Source organism: Geotrypetes seraphini, chromosome 2, assembly GCF_902459505.1.
Source record: "Geotrypetes seraphini chromosome 2, aGeoSer1.1, whole genome shotgun sequence".
In the NCBI taxonomy this organism is placed as follows: Eukaryota; Metazoa; Chordata; class Amphibia; order Gymnophiona; family Dermophiidae; genus Geotrypetes; species Geotrypetes seraphini.
Genome location: NC_047085.1, coordinates 520629831 through 520642937, shown reverse-complemented (window position 1 = coordinate 520642937; position 13107 = coordinate 520629831). Strand labels below are relative to the sequence as shown.

The 13107-nt window shown below is 47.1% G+C and overlaps 1 pseudogene; it reads left to right on the top strand.

Moving 5' to 3' along the window:
• Window positions 1-6403: 6403 nt before the first annotated feature.
• The window catches only part of LOC117354670, a 273540-nt pseudogene continuing 266836 nt past the window's right edge, over window positions 6404-13107 (top strand).

Sequence of the window (13107 nt, the reverse complement as noted above, 5' to 3'; positions counted from 1 at the left end):
TATAAATAATTTGTATTGTGCATATTTTACTTTGAATAAGTTAGGGTCGCATTTTGTTAGTCAGTATCTTATTGAATTGTGTTACTTTCTTTTATAAGACATTGTTATTTGGATCTGTATTTTAATTACTTGTAATTACTATTGTGTAAACTGCCAAGAACTGATGGTTTGGCGGTATATAAAAATAAACTATTATTATTATTACTGTTTTAAACGAGCGAGGTCTTGCAATACAAGTACGTATAGTATTTTGTATTAAAGTTTTTGGGTTATGGAATGAATTGTCTGAGTTTCCATTATTTCCTATGGGGAAATTCGCTTTGATAAATGAGTGATTTGGATTACAAGCATGCTTCTGGAACGAATTATGCTCACAAACCAAGGTTTTACTGTACTTAGTTCCCAAAACATGTATTCAATCTTTCATGCAATATATAGGAATTATCTTACAGTAAGTAGCTGTATATCATTTTCAAACCTGATATTTTTCTCATGCTGTATATAGAAATTGTGTCCCTGCTATATGAGGACTGAGCCCATCTAGTCACTATCCAAGCAGGGTATCTTCTAATCAAACATCTAGCCCCTTCAGAGTAGGGCTATGTCTCACTATTTTATGAAGAATAGTCCTCGCCGAGCTCATGGAACATCTCCCTGATTGGCTGTATTTGGAGTGGCAACTTATGTCCCCCATTACGATTATTTCATGTGTTGAGAATTAAATTACCCAGATATGCTAAGGACAATATTATTTTATTTGACACCTGGAAAACCTTGAAATTTATTAATAAATTAACAGATGTTGCATTCGAGAAATCCACTTATCAATCCTTATGGCTAAACTCCAAGATTCAAATTGGCAAGTCTGGAGTTTCTGGAAGCACTGGATGCAGGCAGGCATACGTACATTAAATGATGTTTTATTAAATGGGAAAATGCTTCTGAACCATATATGCTGGGAGGTGAGAAGCTGATATGCACGGACGGGGAGAGGGACCTTGGGATGATAGTGTCCGAAGATCTAAAGGCAAAAAAACAGTGTGACAAGGTGATGGCTGCTGCCGGAAGGGTTCATAGTCAGATGCAAGACAAAAGCGCTATTTGTCTAGCGCGCATTTGACTTGCCACCACCAAAAGGATGCTGGGCTTTATAAAGAGGCGTAGCCAGTAGAAGGAAGAAGGTGTTTATGCCCCTGTACAAGTCATTGGTGAGGCCCCACTTGGAGTATTGTGTTCAGTTTTGGAGACCGTATCTGGCGAAGGACATAAGACTTGAAGCGGTCCAGAGGAAGGCGACGAAAATGATAGGAGGCTTGCGCCATAAGACGTATGAGGAGAAACTGTCTGCTGCGATGTTGAATGTATTATAACTCTTCACAGTTACTTGTAATCTACTCTTCTCCTGTAATGTAAATCTACTGGAAATGTCCAGATTCATCTTTATTGTAATCCGCCTAGAACCGCAAGGCACAGGCGGAATAGAAATCCCTAATGTAATGTAATGTAATGTAAACTGGAAGCCCTGAATATGTATACCCTAGAGCAGGGGTGTCCAATGTCGGTCCTCGAGGGCCGCAATCCAGTCGGGTTTTTAGGATTTCCCCAATGAATATGCATTGAAAGCAGTGCATGTATATAGATCTCATGCATATTTATAGGGGAAATCCTGAAAACCCGACTGGATTGCGGCCCTCGAGGACCGACATTGGACACCCCTGCCCTAGAGGAAAGGAGAGACAAGGGAGATATGATTCAGATGTTCAAATAATTGAAGGGTATTAACGTAGAACAAAATCTTTTCCAGAGAAAGGAAAATGGTAAAACCAGAGGACATCATTTGAGGTTGAGGGGTGGTAGATTCAAGAGCAATGTTAGGAAATTTTACTTTACGGAGAGGGTGGTGGATGCCTGGAATGCGCTCCTGAGAGAGGTGGAGAGGAAAACAGTGATTGAGTTCAAAGAAGGATCTAGAATCACAAAATAATATTAAATATTGAACTAAGGCCAGTACTGGGCAGACTTGCATGGTCTGTGTCCGTATATGGCCGTTTGGGGGAGGATGGGCTGGAGAGGGCTTCAATGGCTGGGAGGGTGTAGATGGGCTGGAGTAGGTTTTGATGGAGATTTCGGCAGTTGGAACCCAAGCACAATACCGGGTAGAGCTTTGGATTCTTGCCCAGAAATAGCTAAGAAGAAAAAATTTAAATTGAATCAGTTTGGGCAGACTCGATGGACCATTCGGGTCTTTATCTACCGTCATCTACTATGTTTGATTTTTCACATCTGCAACAATCATTTGGTATTTCAAAGTCTCAAAATTATAAGTGGTTGTAGTTGAAGCAGGCCATTCAGAAGGGGTTCCCTGATTGGCAAAATCTAAAAAATTATTACAGCTTCCAGACAGATTCATTAGGACATTAGGCAGACCGGTGGTATAAATTAATATCTGAATTCTTGAATAAAAAAACAAAATCGAGTCTTATGGCCTCTTTTACAAAGCCGCGCTAGCGGCTGCTGTGTGGCAACAGCCCTGAAGCCCTTTAAATCTCTACGGGCTAGCGTCCGTTAGAGACATTTGGAGCATTGCGATAAAGCAGTATATTTCTGCATCTCGATGGCCACAAATTTGGACTTGGAGGATGAGATGTACAGTGTCAGCATCTATGAGACAAACTTGGTTTTTCTTGTTACATAGATCTTTTTGGACCCCTGTTGGGTTACAAAAGTTAGACAGTTCTAAATCTAATATATGCTGGCACTGTCATATAGACATTGGGACGTTGGATCATCTGTTCTATTGTCCTTTGATACCCAACTTTTGGAAGTCGATATGGGGACAGATTAATGTCATACTGGAGTCATCAATTCCATTGACCTATGAAGTAGTAATAATAATAATTTTATTTCTTATATACCGCCAAAGCCATAGTAGTTCGAGGTGGTTTACAACGAAGAAGGGCTGGACAATCAGCGAAATTGGTACAATGGTACAAAGAGAGAAAAAGGGTGGCAGAGAAAAAATGGTACAGAGAAAAATAGAACAATCAGCGAACGGTGGTACAATCGGCGAAGAATGGTACAATCACCGAGGATAGGTACAATCAGGGTAATAAATGGTACAGGGAAGAAAGTCAAGATGATCTGCGTAAAGGACATGGTGAGATAGAAGGGGCCAGGGAATGGCATAGGGGGTTAGGGTGGAATGTTACTACATGTTAAGCCCGCTATGGACCGTTATAAATGCCGGCTTTTCTTAATTATGATTGGGATAGCCATGCAGATGATAACACGTAATTGGAAGAATTGGATTGCCTCAATTTTACTTTTTGGTGGGCGAACCTATGCTCCAGTTATAGGTATGAAAAAATGAATGCTGAAACGCTGGGGCATAGTAATGTATTTAAACTGGTTTGGGGCCCGTTGACATCTTTTATTACTTCTCTGTAGTTGGTTTTTGTCTTTAATTTCTGTGCCATTTCCTTACACATCCAGGGAGGGAGGTAGGGAGGGGAAGGGATTGTACTATTGTATTATTTTAAATAAGTGTAGGTTATTGAAAGAGTATATATATACATTTGTGTTTTTGATTAATCGATGGGTGGGTAGATGGGATAAAATGATTGATGTTGAACATCTGTAAGTTGAATGTGCTTTTCTTGACTTGTTATATGTTCTTATACCTGTGTGTTGCACTGTTAATATTTGAAAATCAATAAATATATTAAAAAAAAAAAAGAAGAATATGCCATGTTGCTAATCACCCTTATGTATTTCTGCTTGTATGTCAACTTGTCACCTTGTTGCTAACCTTTCATTATGTATGGCTAGAAAAACAACTATAAATAAAGGGCCATTGAGGCAGTCCTTTCTTCTAGGTTCCATCCCCTCTAGTGCTGATTGGTCAGAATGGTGGGGAGAGGAGGAGTTTGGGCTTTGTCCTTCCCCTCAGCACCACCTCCAGCCCTGGCTCCTCCCTCCCATGACATTACAAAGGGGAGGCGGTCCTTTCTTCTTGGTTCCATCCCCTCTAGTGCTGATTGGTCAGCATGGTGGGGAGAGGAGGAGCTTGGGCTTTGTCTTTCCCCTCAGCACCACCTCCAGCCCTGGATCCTCCCTCCCATGACATGCAATGGGGAGGCAGTCCTTTCTTCTTGGTTCCATCCCCTCTAGTGCTGATTGGTCAAAATAGTGGGGAGAGCAGGAGTTTGAGCTCTATCCTTCCCCGCTACTCATCTCCTCAGCTCCACCTCCAGCCCTGGCTCCTCCCTCCCATGACATCACAAAGGGGAGGCAGTACTTTCTTCTTGGTTTCATCCCCTCTAGTGCTGATTGGTCAGAATGGTGGGGAGAGGAGGAGTTTGGGCTTTGTCCTTCCCCTCAGCACCACCTCCAGCCCTGGCTCCTCCCTCCCATGACATCCCAAAGGGGAGGGAGTCCTTTCTTCTTGGATTCATCCCCTCAAGTGCTGATTGGTCAAAATAGTGGGGAGAGCAGGAGTTTGAGCTCTATCCTTCCCTCTCCTCATCTCCTCATCTCCACCTCCAGCCCTGGCTCCTCCCTCCCATGACATCCCAAAGGGGAGGGAGTCCTTTCTTCTTGGTTTCATCCCCTCTAGTGCTGATTGGTCAAAATAGTGGGGAGAGCAGGAGTTTGAGCTCTATCCTTCCCTCTGCTCATCTCCTCATATCCACCTCCAGCCCTGGCTCCTCCTTCGCATGACATCACAAAGGGGAGGCAGTCCTTTCTTCTTGGTTCCATCCCCTCTAGTGCTGATTGGTCAGAATGGTGGGGAGAGGAGGTGTTTGTGCTTTGTCCTTCCCCTCAGAACCACCTCCAGCCCTGGATCCTCCCTCCCATGACATCACAAAGGGGAGGCTGTCCTTTATTCTTGGTTCCATCCCCTCTAGTGCTGATTGGTCAGAATGGTGGGGAGAGGAGGAGTTTGGGCTTTGTCCTTCCCCTCAGCACCACCTCCAGCCCTTGCTCCTCCCTCCCATGACATCACAAAGGGGAGGCGGTCCTTTATTCTTGGTTCCATCCCCTCTAGTGCTGATTGGTCAGAATGGTGGGGAGAGGAGGTGTTTGTGCTTTGTCCTTCCCCTCAGAACCACATCCAGCCCTGGATCCTCCCTCCCATGACATCACAAAGGGGAGGCAGTCCTTTCTTCTTGGTTTCATCCCCTCTAGTGCTGATTGGTCAGAATGGTGGGGAGAGGAGGAGTTTGGGCTTTGTCCTTCCCCTCAGCACCACCTCCAGCCCTGGCTCCTCCCTCCCATGACATCACAAAGGGGAGGCAGTCCTTTCTTTTTGGTTCCATCCCCTCTAGTGCTGATTGGTCAGAATGGTGGGGAGAGGAGGAGTTTGTGCTTTGTCCTTCCCCTCAGCACCACCTCCAGCCCTGGATCCTCCCTCCCATGACATCACAAAGGGGAGGCAGTCCTTTCTTCTTGGTTCCATCCCCTCTAGTGCTGATTGGTCAAAATAGTGGGGAGAGCAGGAGTTTGAGCTCTATCCTTCCCCGCTACTCAGCTCCACCTCCAGCCCTGGCTCCTCCCTCCCATGACATCACAAAGGGGAGGCAGTACTTTCTTCTTGGTTTCATCCCCTCTAATGCTGATTGGTCAGAATGGTGGGGAGAGGAGGAGTTTGGGCTTTGTCCTTCCCCTCAGCACCACCTCCAGCCCTGGCTCCTCCCTCCCATGACATCCCAAAGGGGAGGGAGTCCTTTCTTCTTGGTTTCATCCCCTCAAGTGCTGATTGGTCAAAATAGTGGGGAGAGCAGGAGTTTGAGCTCTATCCTTCCCTCTGCTCATCTCCTCATATCCACCTCCAGCCCTGGCTCCTCCTTCGCATGACATCACAAAGGGGAGGCAGTCCTTTCTTCTTGGTTCCATCCCCTCTAGTGCTGATTGGTCAAAATGGTGGGGAGAGGAGGAGTTTGGGCTTTGTCCTTTCCCTCAGCACCACCTCCAGCCCTGGCTCCTCCCTCCCATGACATCACAAAGGGGAGGCGGTCCTTTATTCTTGGTTCCATCCCCTCTAGTGCTGATTGGTCAGAATGGTGGGGAGAGGAGGAGTTTGGGCTTTGTCCTTCCCCTCAGCACCACCTCCAGCCCTGGCTCCTCCCTCCCATGACATCACAAAGGGGAGGCAGTCCTTTCTTTTTGGTTCCATCCCCTCTAGTGCTGATTGGTCAGAATGGTGGGGAGAGGAGGAGTTTGTGCTTTGTCCTTCCCCTCAGCACCACCTCCAGCCCTGGATCCTCCCTCCCATGACATCACAAAGGGGAGGCAGTCCTTTCTTCTTGGTTTCATCCCCTCTAGTGCTGATTGGTCAGAATGGTGGGGAGAGGAGGAGCTTGGGCTTTGTCCTTCCCCTTTGTCCTGGCTCCTCCCTCCCCTCACGGCCTCCTGTCCTGAGCACGAGCTTTGGGATTTGCTGCTCAGTCCCTGCGTTCAAGTCTCTCTGGCGTTGTTTAATCTGAACAAGCTCCGCCCCTTCCAGGAGGAGGCGGGGACTCTGTCCGCAGCTGCCGGCTCGGTGCTAAGTGTAGGCAGTGGCGTTCTCTCGCGAAGCTCCGCCCCTTCGTGACGTCATCGGTATTTACTCAGCGGGAAACGGAGTCGTCGTCCATCTTCTGAGGTGCAGCCGTTGGTTACCTCAGGTTCAAATTTCCAGCTTCTGCTCCTCTCCCCGTCCCAAGAGACAAAATCTCCAGAGAAAGAGCCTCATTTTGATAATCCTGCTGCAAAAGCTGAGAGGAAAATGCCTGCAGGAGCCTCTGCTCAGGTAGGAGATGCCCCTCCCCCACCACCTCATGTCATTCTCTCTCTGAGGCACTGCTGCAGAGTCCCCCCTCCCCCCCCCCCAAGCAGAGTTGCTTACCTTGGCACTAGGGATCTGGAGGGGGGAGGGGGGCAGAGTCCTCTATGAAGGGGGAGGAGTTTGGGTTCCCTGTACCATGGGGTGCTGAAAAGTTCTGAGGGAATGACGTGGAGCCATGAAGCTTAAAAAGTGAGTCCACATGATCACTTGCAAGTGTTCAAATCCAAGCTGAAAGCACACTTTTTTTGAAGCTGCTTTCAACTCTTAACTCCCATTCACTGTCAGATAAAGAATGACATGGGGGAAGGGGGGAATTTGACCCCCACCCCCATGAGCTCGGTCCCCGCAAACCGTCTGATCCCATCTGATTTTATATTGAACTTATTTTATTTTGTAATTTTTTATTTATAATAAAGAGCAAATAACAGAAACATCACTACACCACACTTGAACATCTGTGAGCACCCCCACTCCCCAACCCCCACAACTACCATCATAGTGATGCACAAAAATTAGCTTACAAACCACCTGAACATTCCCCACTCCCCATTCCCATACCCACCCAGTAACAGCAAAAAAGATATTTCCTCTCCCATCTTTAAATCACAAAACAGTTATATATCCTAAAAATCAGGAAAAGTAAAAAATAAATAAAATAAGGCAGTGCAATATACATTCCCAGAAGAATCAATGTCGTTTCCCTCCCCTCCACTTCCAGATATTTTCCCCAAATATCGAGATATTGTTGCCATCTCTGCGTTAACAAAGCAGAGAGCCTATACCTCTCACACCCCCATCTCAATTTTTCCCTCATCATAGTCAATGTGGGTGCAGTAGAACTTCTCCAATGGCAGGCTACAGTCAGCCTGGCCGCCGTGAACACCAGATGAGCCAGTCTGTCCTGAGTATCATCTACCCCCCTGTTGAGACTCCCAATAATGCAATCTCCACCCTCTCTACTATAGTAGACTGAAGGAGTTTCCCCACAAAGCAGAACACTTGTCCCCAAAATACCTAGAGCCTAGGACAACTCCATCACATGTGAAAAAAACGTTCCCTTCTGCACACACCCCCTCCAACAGGTATTGCTACTCGAGGTAGATATTTTACTAAGAAGGACTTGCGTTACATGCCAATGCACTAGAAGTTTAAGGGCATTCTCCACCAAGAGAGCTGCCACCGCAATATAGAAACATAGAAACATAGAAAGGTGACGGCAGAAAAGGGCTACAGCCCATCAAGTCTGCCCACTCTACTGACCTACCCCATTAAGTCTGAGTGCTGCTCGACCCACGTAGGGATCCCACGTGGATGTCCCATTTATTCTTAAAGTCGAGCACGCTTGTGGCCTTGATTACCTGCGTCGGAAGTTTGTTCCAGTGATCTACCACTCTTTCTGTGAAGAAATACTTCCTGATGTCACCTCTAAATTTCCCTCCCCTGAGTTTGAGCGGGTGCCCCCTTGTGACCGAGGGTCCCTTGGGAAGGAATATATCGTTTTCTACCTCGACACGACCTGTGACGTACTTAAAAGTCTCAATCATGTCACCCCTTTCCCTGCGCTCCTCTAGAGAGTACAGCTGCAATTTGCCCAGTCTTTCCTCGTATGAGAGACCCTTGAGTCCAGAGACCTTCCTAGTGGCCATTCGCTGGACCGACTCAGCTCGAAGCACATCTTTACGGTAATGTGGCCTCCAGAATTGCACACAGTACTCTAGATGAGGTCTCACCATGGTTCTATACAGTGGCATTATGACTTCAGGTTTGCGGCTGACGAAGCTTCTATTGATACATCCCATCATTTGCCTCGCCTTGGATGAGGCCTTCTCCACTTGTTTGGCAGCCTTCATGTCTGCACTGATGATCACTCCCAAGTCCCGTTCCTCTGAAGTCCTAGCTAGTGTTTCTCCATTCAAGGTGTATGTTCTGCATGGATTTCTGCTGCCGAGATGCATGACCTTACACTTCTTAGCGTTGAAGCCCAGCTGCCATGTCGTGGACCATTTTTCCAACTTGATCAGATCCTGCGTCATACCATCCGTGGGATTGCTTCCACCCACTATATTACACAGTTTGGCGTCGTCGGCGAACAGCGCTACTTTACCCTGAAGCCCTCGGGTCAAGTCCCTTATGAATATGTTAAAAAGGGATGGTCCCAGGACTGAGCCCTGAGGCACACCGCTAGTCACCTCCGATGTCTCAGAGAGGGTGCCATTGACCACCACTTTCTGAAGTCTTCCACTCAGCCAATCGTTGACCCACGCCGTTAGTTTCTCACCTAACCCCATCGATTTCATCTTGTTTAATAGTCTACGGTGTGGGACACTGTCAAAAGCTTTACTGAAATCCAAGTATACTATGTCCAGAGACTCTCCCGAGTCCAGCTTTCCTGTCACCCAATCAAAGAAGCTGATGAGATTGGACTGGCATGACCTCCCCCTAGTGAATCCATGTTGACAGGGATCCCTCAGATTCCCCTCATCCAATATTGTGTCTAATTTCTCTTTAAGTAGAGTTTCCATGAGTTTACACACTATTGATGTGAGACTTACTGGTCTGTAATTTGCGGCCTCCGCTCTGCAACCCTTTTTGTGCAGAGGAACCACGTTGGCAGTTTTCCAGTCCAGGGGGACTCTCCCCGTATTTAGGGAGAGATTGAAGAGTATTGCTAAAGGTTCCGCCAAAACATCGCATAGCTCTCTGAGCACTCTTGGGTGCAGATTGTCCGGTCCCATGGCTTTGTTCACCTTGAGTCTTGACAGTTCTTTGTAAACATCAGCTGGTGTGAACTCAAACTTCTGAAATGGGTCTTCCATGCTTTGCTTTGCTGCTAGCCGAGGCCCGTGCCCTGGTGCTTCGCAGGTAAAGACTGAACAGAAGTAATCATTCAGTAGTTTGGCTTTATCGGAGTCTGTTTCTACATAATTCCCGTCTGGTGTTCTAAGGCGTACTATCCCGTTTGCGTTCTTTTTCCTGTCGCTAATGTATCTGAAGAAGGATTTGTCCCCTTTCTTGATGTTCTTTGCTAGAGTTTCTTCCATACGAATTTTGGCCTCCCTGACTGCTGTTTTGACCGCTGCAGACTTTTTCCTGTATTCAATGTTTGCTTCTTTTTCCCCCGTGCGTTTGTATGAGAGAAATGCTCTTTTCTTCTCCTTGACGAGGCACGATACCTCATCTGTGAACCATTGGGGTTTCTTTTTTCTTTGTTGTTTGGTTACCGATTTTATGTAGCGGATAGTTGCCTCATGAAGGATCGATTTCAAGCTTGACCACATAGCCTCCACATTAGTAGTTACTTCTTGAACCTGCAGCGTCTGATAGACGAAATCTCCCATGCGTGCGAAGTCAGTGCCCCGGAAATTGAGTACCTTTGTTTTTGTTTGTGATCTAGGAAAGCCTTTCTTAAGGTTAAACCATACCATGTTATGGTCACTGGTGGCTAGCGTCTCTCCCACCGAGACCTCTGAGACGCTTTCCCCATTCATAAGTACCAGGTCCAGGATGGCCTGGGCCCTAGTGGGCTCTAGTACCATTTGTTTGAGCCGTACTCCCTTCATGGACGTTAATATCCTCCTGCTATCACAAGTTGTCGCTGATAGTGTGTTCCAGTCTACATCAGGCATGTTGAAGTCTCCTAATAGTACAGCCTCCCCCCGTAAGGTGATATTCTCAATGTCTTCAATTAGTTCTGCGTCCTTGTCCTCCGATTGTCTTGGAGGTCTGTATATCACACCAAGGTACAGGCATTTTTCTCCGCCTCTGGCCAGGTTTACCCAGATAGATTCCCCAGTATACTTGACATCCGTGATCCTGGTTGTCTTAATGTTTTCTTTGATGTATAGTGCTACCCCACCTCCTAACTTACCCTCTCTGTCTTGTCGAATCAGGTTGTACCCTGGTATAGTTATATCCCACCCATGAGAGTCTGTGAACCATGTTTCGGATATTGCTACTATGTCTAGATCTGCATTAACTATTTCTGTTTCTAGTTGTAGAAATTTATTCCCTAGGCTGTGTGCGTTAACATACATAGCTCTCCACTCTTTCTGTTTACTAACCTCCTGTAGTGAGCCTCCCATTTGAGTCAAGGTGTCTCCTAGCAATTCTTTTGCAATAAGGGTACTTACCTCAGACTTAGAAGCGTAGTGTTGGTTCTCCACATCAGGATAGTTACTTACTGCTCCGGTGTAAAAGTGGGTACCCACCCCCGACTTACCTAGTTTAAAGCCCTTCGAAGTAGGCGGGCTAGTCTGTGTCCGAAGACATTCTTACCTCTGTTGGTCAGGTGGAGTCCGTCTGGTCCCTGTAGTCCCTGCAGTGTCTCTCCGTGATTCAGGAATCCGAAGTTCATCTCCCGGCACCATCGTTGTAGCCACTCATTCGTCTTCAGGATGCGTTCGTCCCTGTCCCTTCCTCTGCCCCTAACAGGAAGAATGGAAGAGAATACTACCTGTGCTCCTGTCTGCTTCAGCCTCTTTCCCAGAGCTCCGAAGTCTCTAGCTATGTCCTCCAGGGTGTTCTTAGCAGTGTCATTCGTTCCGACGTGGATGAGCAGCATGGAGAAGTGGTCCTGGGGCCTGAGAAGTCTATCGAGACAGGTGGTCACATCTTTTATTCTGGCTCCGGGTAGACAGCAGACCTCCCTCGACTGCATATCCGGTCTGCATATTGGTCCCTCAGTGCCTCTCAACATGGAGTCCCCAATGGTTATTACTCTACGCTTCTTTTGGGGGTATCGATCCATCGTCCCTGGAGATGGAGATATGCGTTGATCCTGGTCCATCTCCCCGTCGGTAGTCTCTTCCTGCAAGACCTGGAATCTGTTCTTTAGGCTCAGCTGTGGAGTTGATGTGGAGCTGCCCTGTTGAGAGAAAGAGAGAGAAGGTGAGTATATTGTAAATTGGGGTGGGGGTCTCCTACGTTTACCTGTGGAGGAGGTCACTAACTGCCAGGAGTCAGTGTCTCCATCCATCTCCTGAACTGCAACAGTTGGTTTCTTTGTCGGCGGCCCTGGAGTCATCATGAGAGATCCATCACAGGTCCGTTCTGTGACTTGAGATAGTTCCTGCACTATCCCATCGATGTAGGCCTCATCCTCTCTAATGCCTCTCAGACGTTTCACCTCCTCCCTGAGGTTTCTTAGTTCCTGCATGATGTCTTCATCCCTCTGATCGACCTCCTCCGTCTGTGTAGAGGCCGTAATGTACTGCTGTGGGATGGCCTCTGTCTGCACGGAGGCGTCCATTCCTGGGGCTGTGTTCTCCTCTGTCTGCGTGTAGGCTGAGTTCAACTCCCGGATCACCTCAGGGCAGGGGTTGCCACTCTTGCTTGTAGGCTTCACACTCCTTGTCCGCCCTGCCATAACAAAATGAGAGAGAGTAAATGTAAGAGAGAGTAAATGAGAGAGAGTAAATGAGAGAGAGTAAATGTAAGAGTATGAGAGATAGTATGAGAGTATAAGAGAATATAAGAGAAGAATGAGAAGAGGAGAAAGTACTTTTTTTTTTTTTTTTTTTAGTTAGGTTTTTTTAAAAGAAAGAAAGAAAAAAAATGTGAAAATTTAAAAAGAATTTGAAACTTAGGTTTGCTGTTGGGCTGCCTGGTCTCCTTCTCAAGGCTCCTCGCCTTCGTCGCGCGCCGAACGACTGAGCGCCGTTGGCTCCCTTCCTCTTAAGGGGGAGCCCGGGCGATGACGCTACGCTGATGCGGTGCGGTGGGCGGAGCCTCCTCGCCGCTAGCCGCCGCTGGAAACGCCGGTTCTCCTCCTTCCTGCACCGGTTCTCCTGCCCTCCTGTTCCTCTCGCCGGCTCCCCTGCCTCTTCGCCGCTGCTACACGGCTCAGTGTAGCCCTCGCGCCGTTGGCATCCTTAATGTTATCTGTTCCTATTTCTCCATATCATAAACAACCCCCAATACTTATCAATATGCAACCATTTATACAAAAGAGATGTACAACCACGTTGAACTGGCATCCCCAACAGCTGTTCGAACTCCAAATACCTAAATGCAGTCGGTTTAGCCTGTTTATCCCTCAGTAGATAGTTTTTCACCTGCAAATAAGGGAAAAGATCTCTAGACTCGAACTGGAACAGATTCTGGACATTGGAGGAATGCTCGAATACACTCCCCATCTAAGAGCTGGCCAAAGTACTGTAACCCTTTGTATTCCCAACGTTTAAAGATCCCTCCCTCCCCGGCACAAAATCAGGAGTACCCATTATAGGGAGGTAATGTAAGCCTTGGGTCTTACCCAATAACTTTCGGGCAGCTCCCTTCCA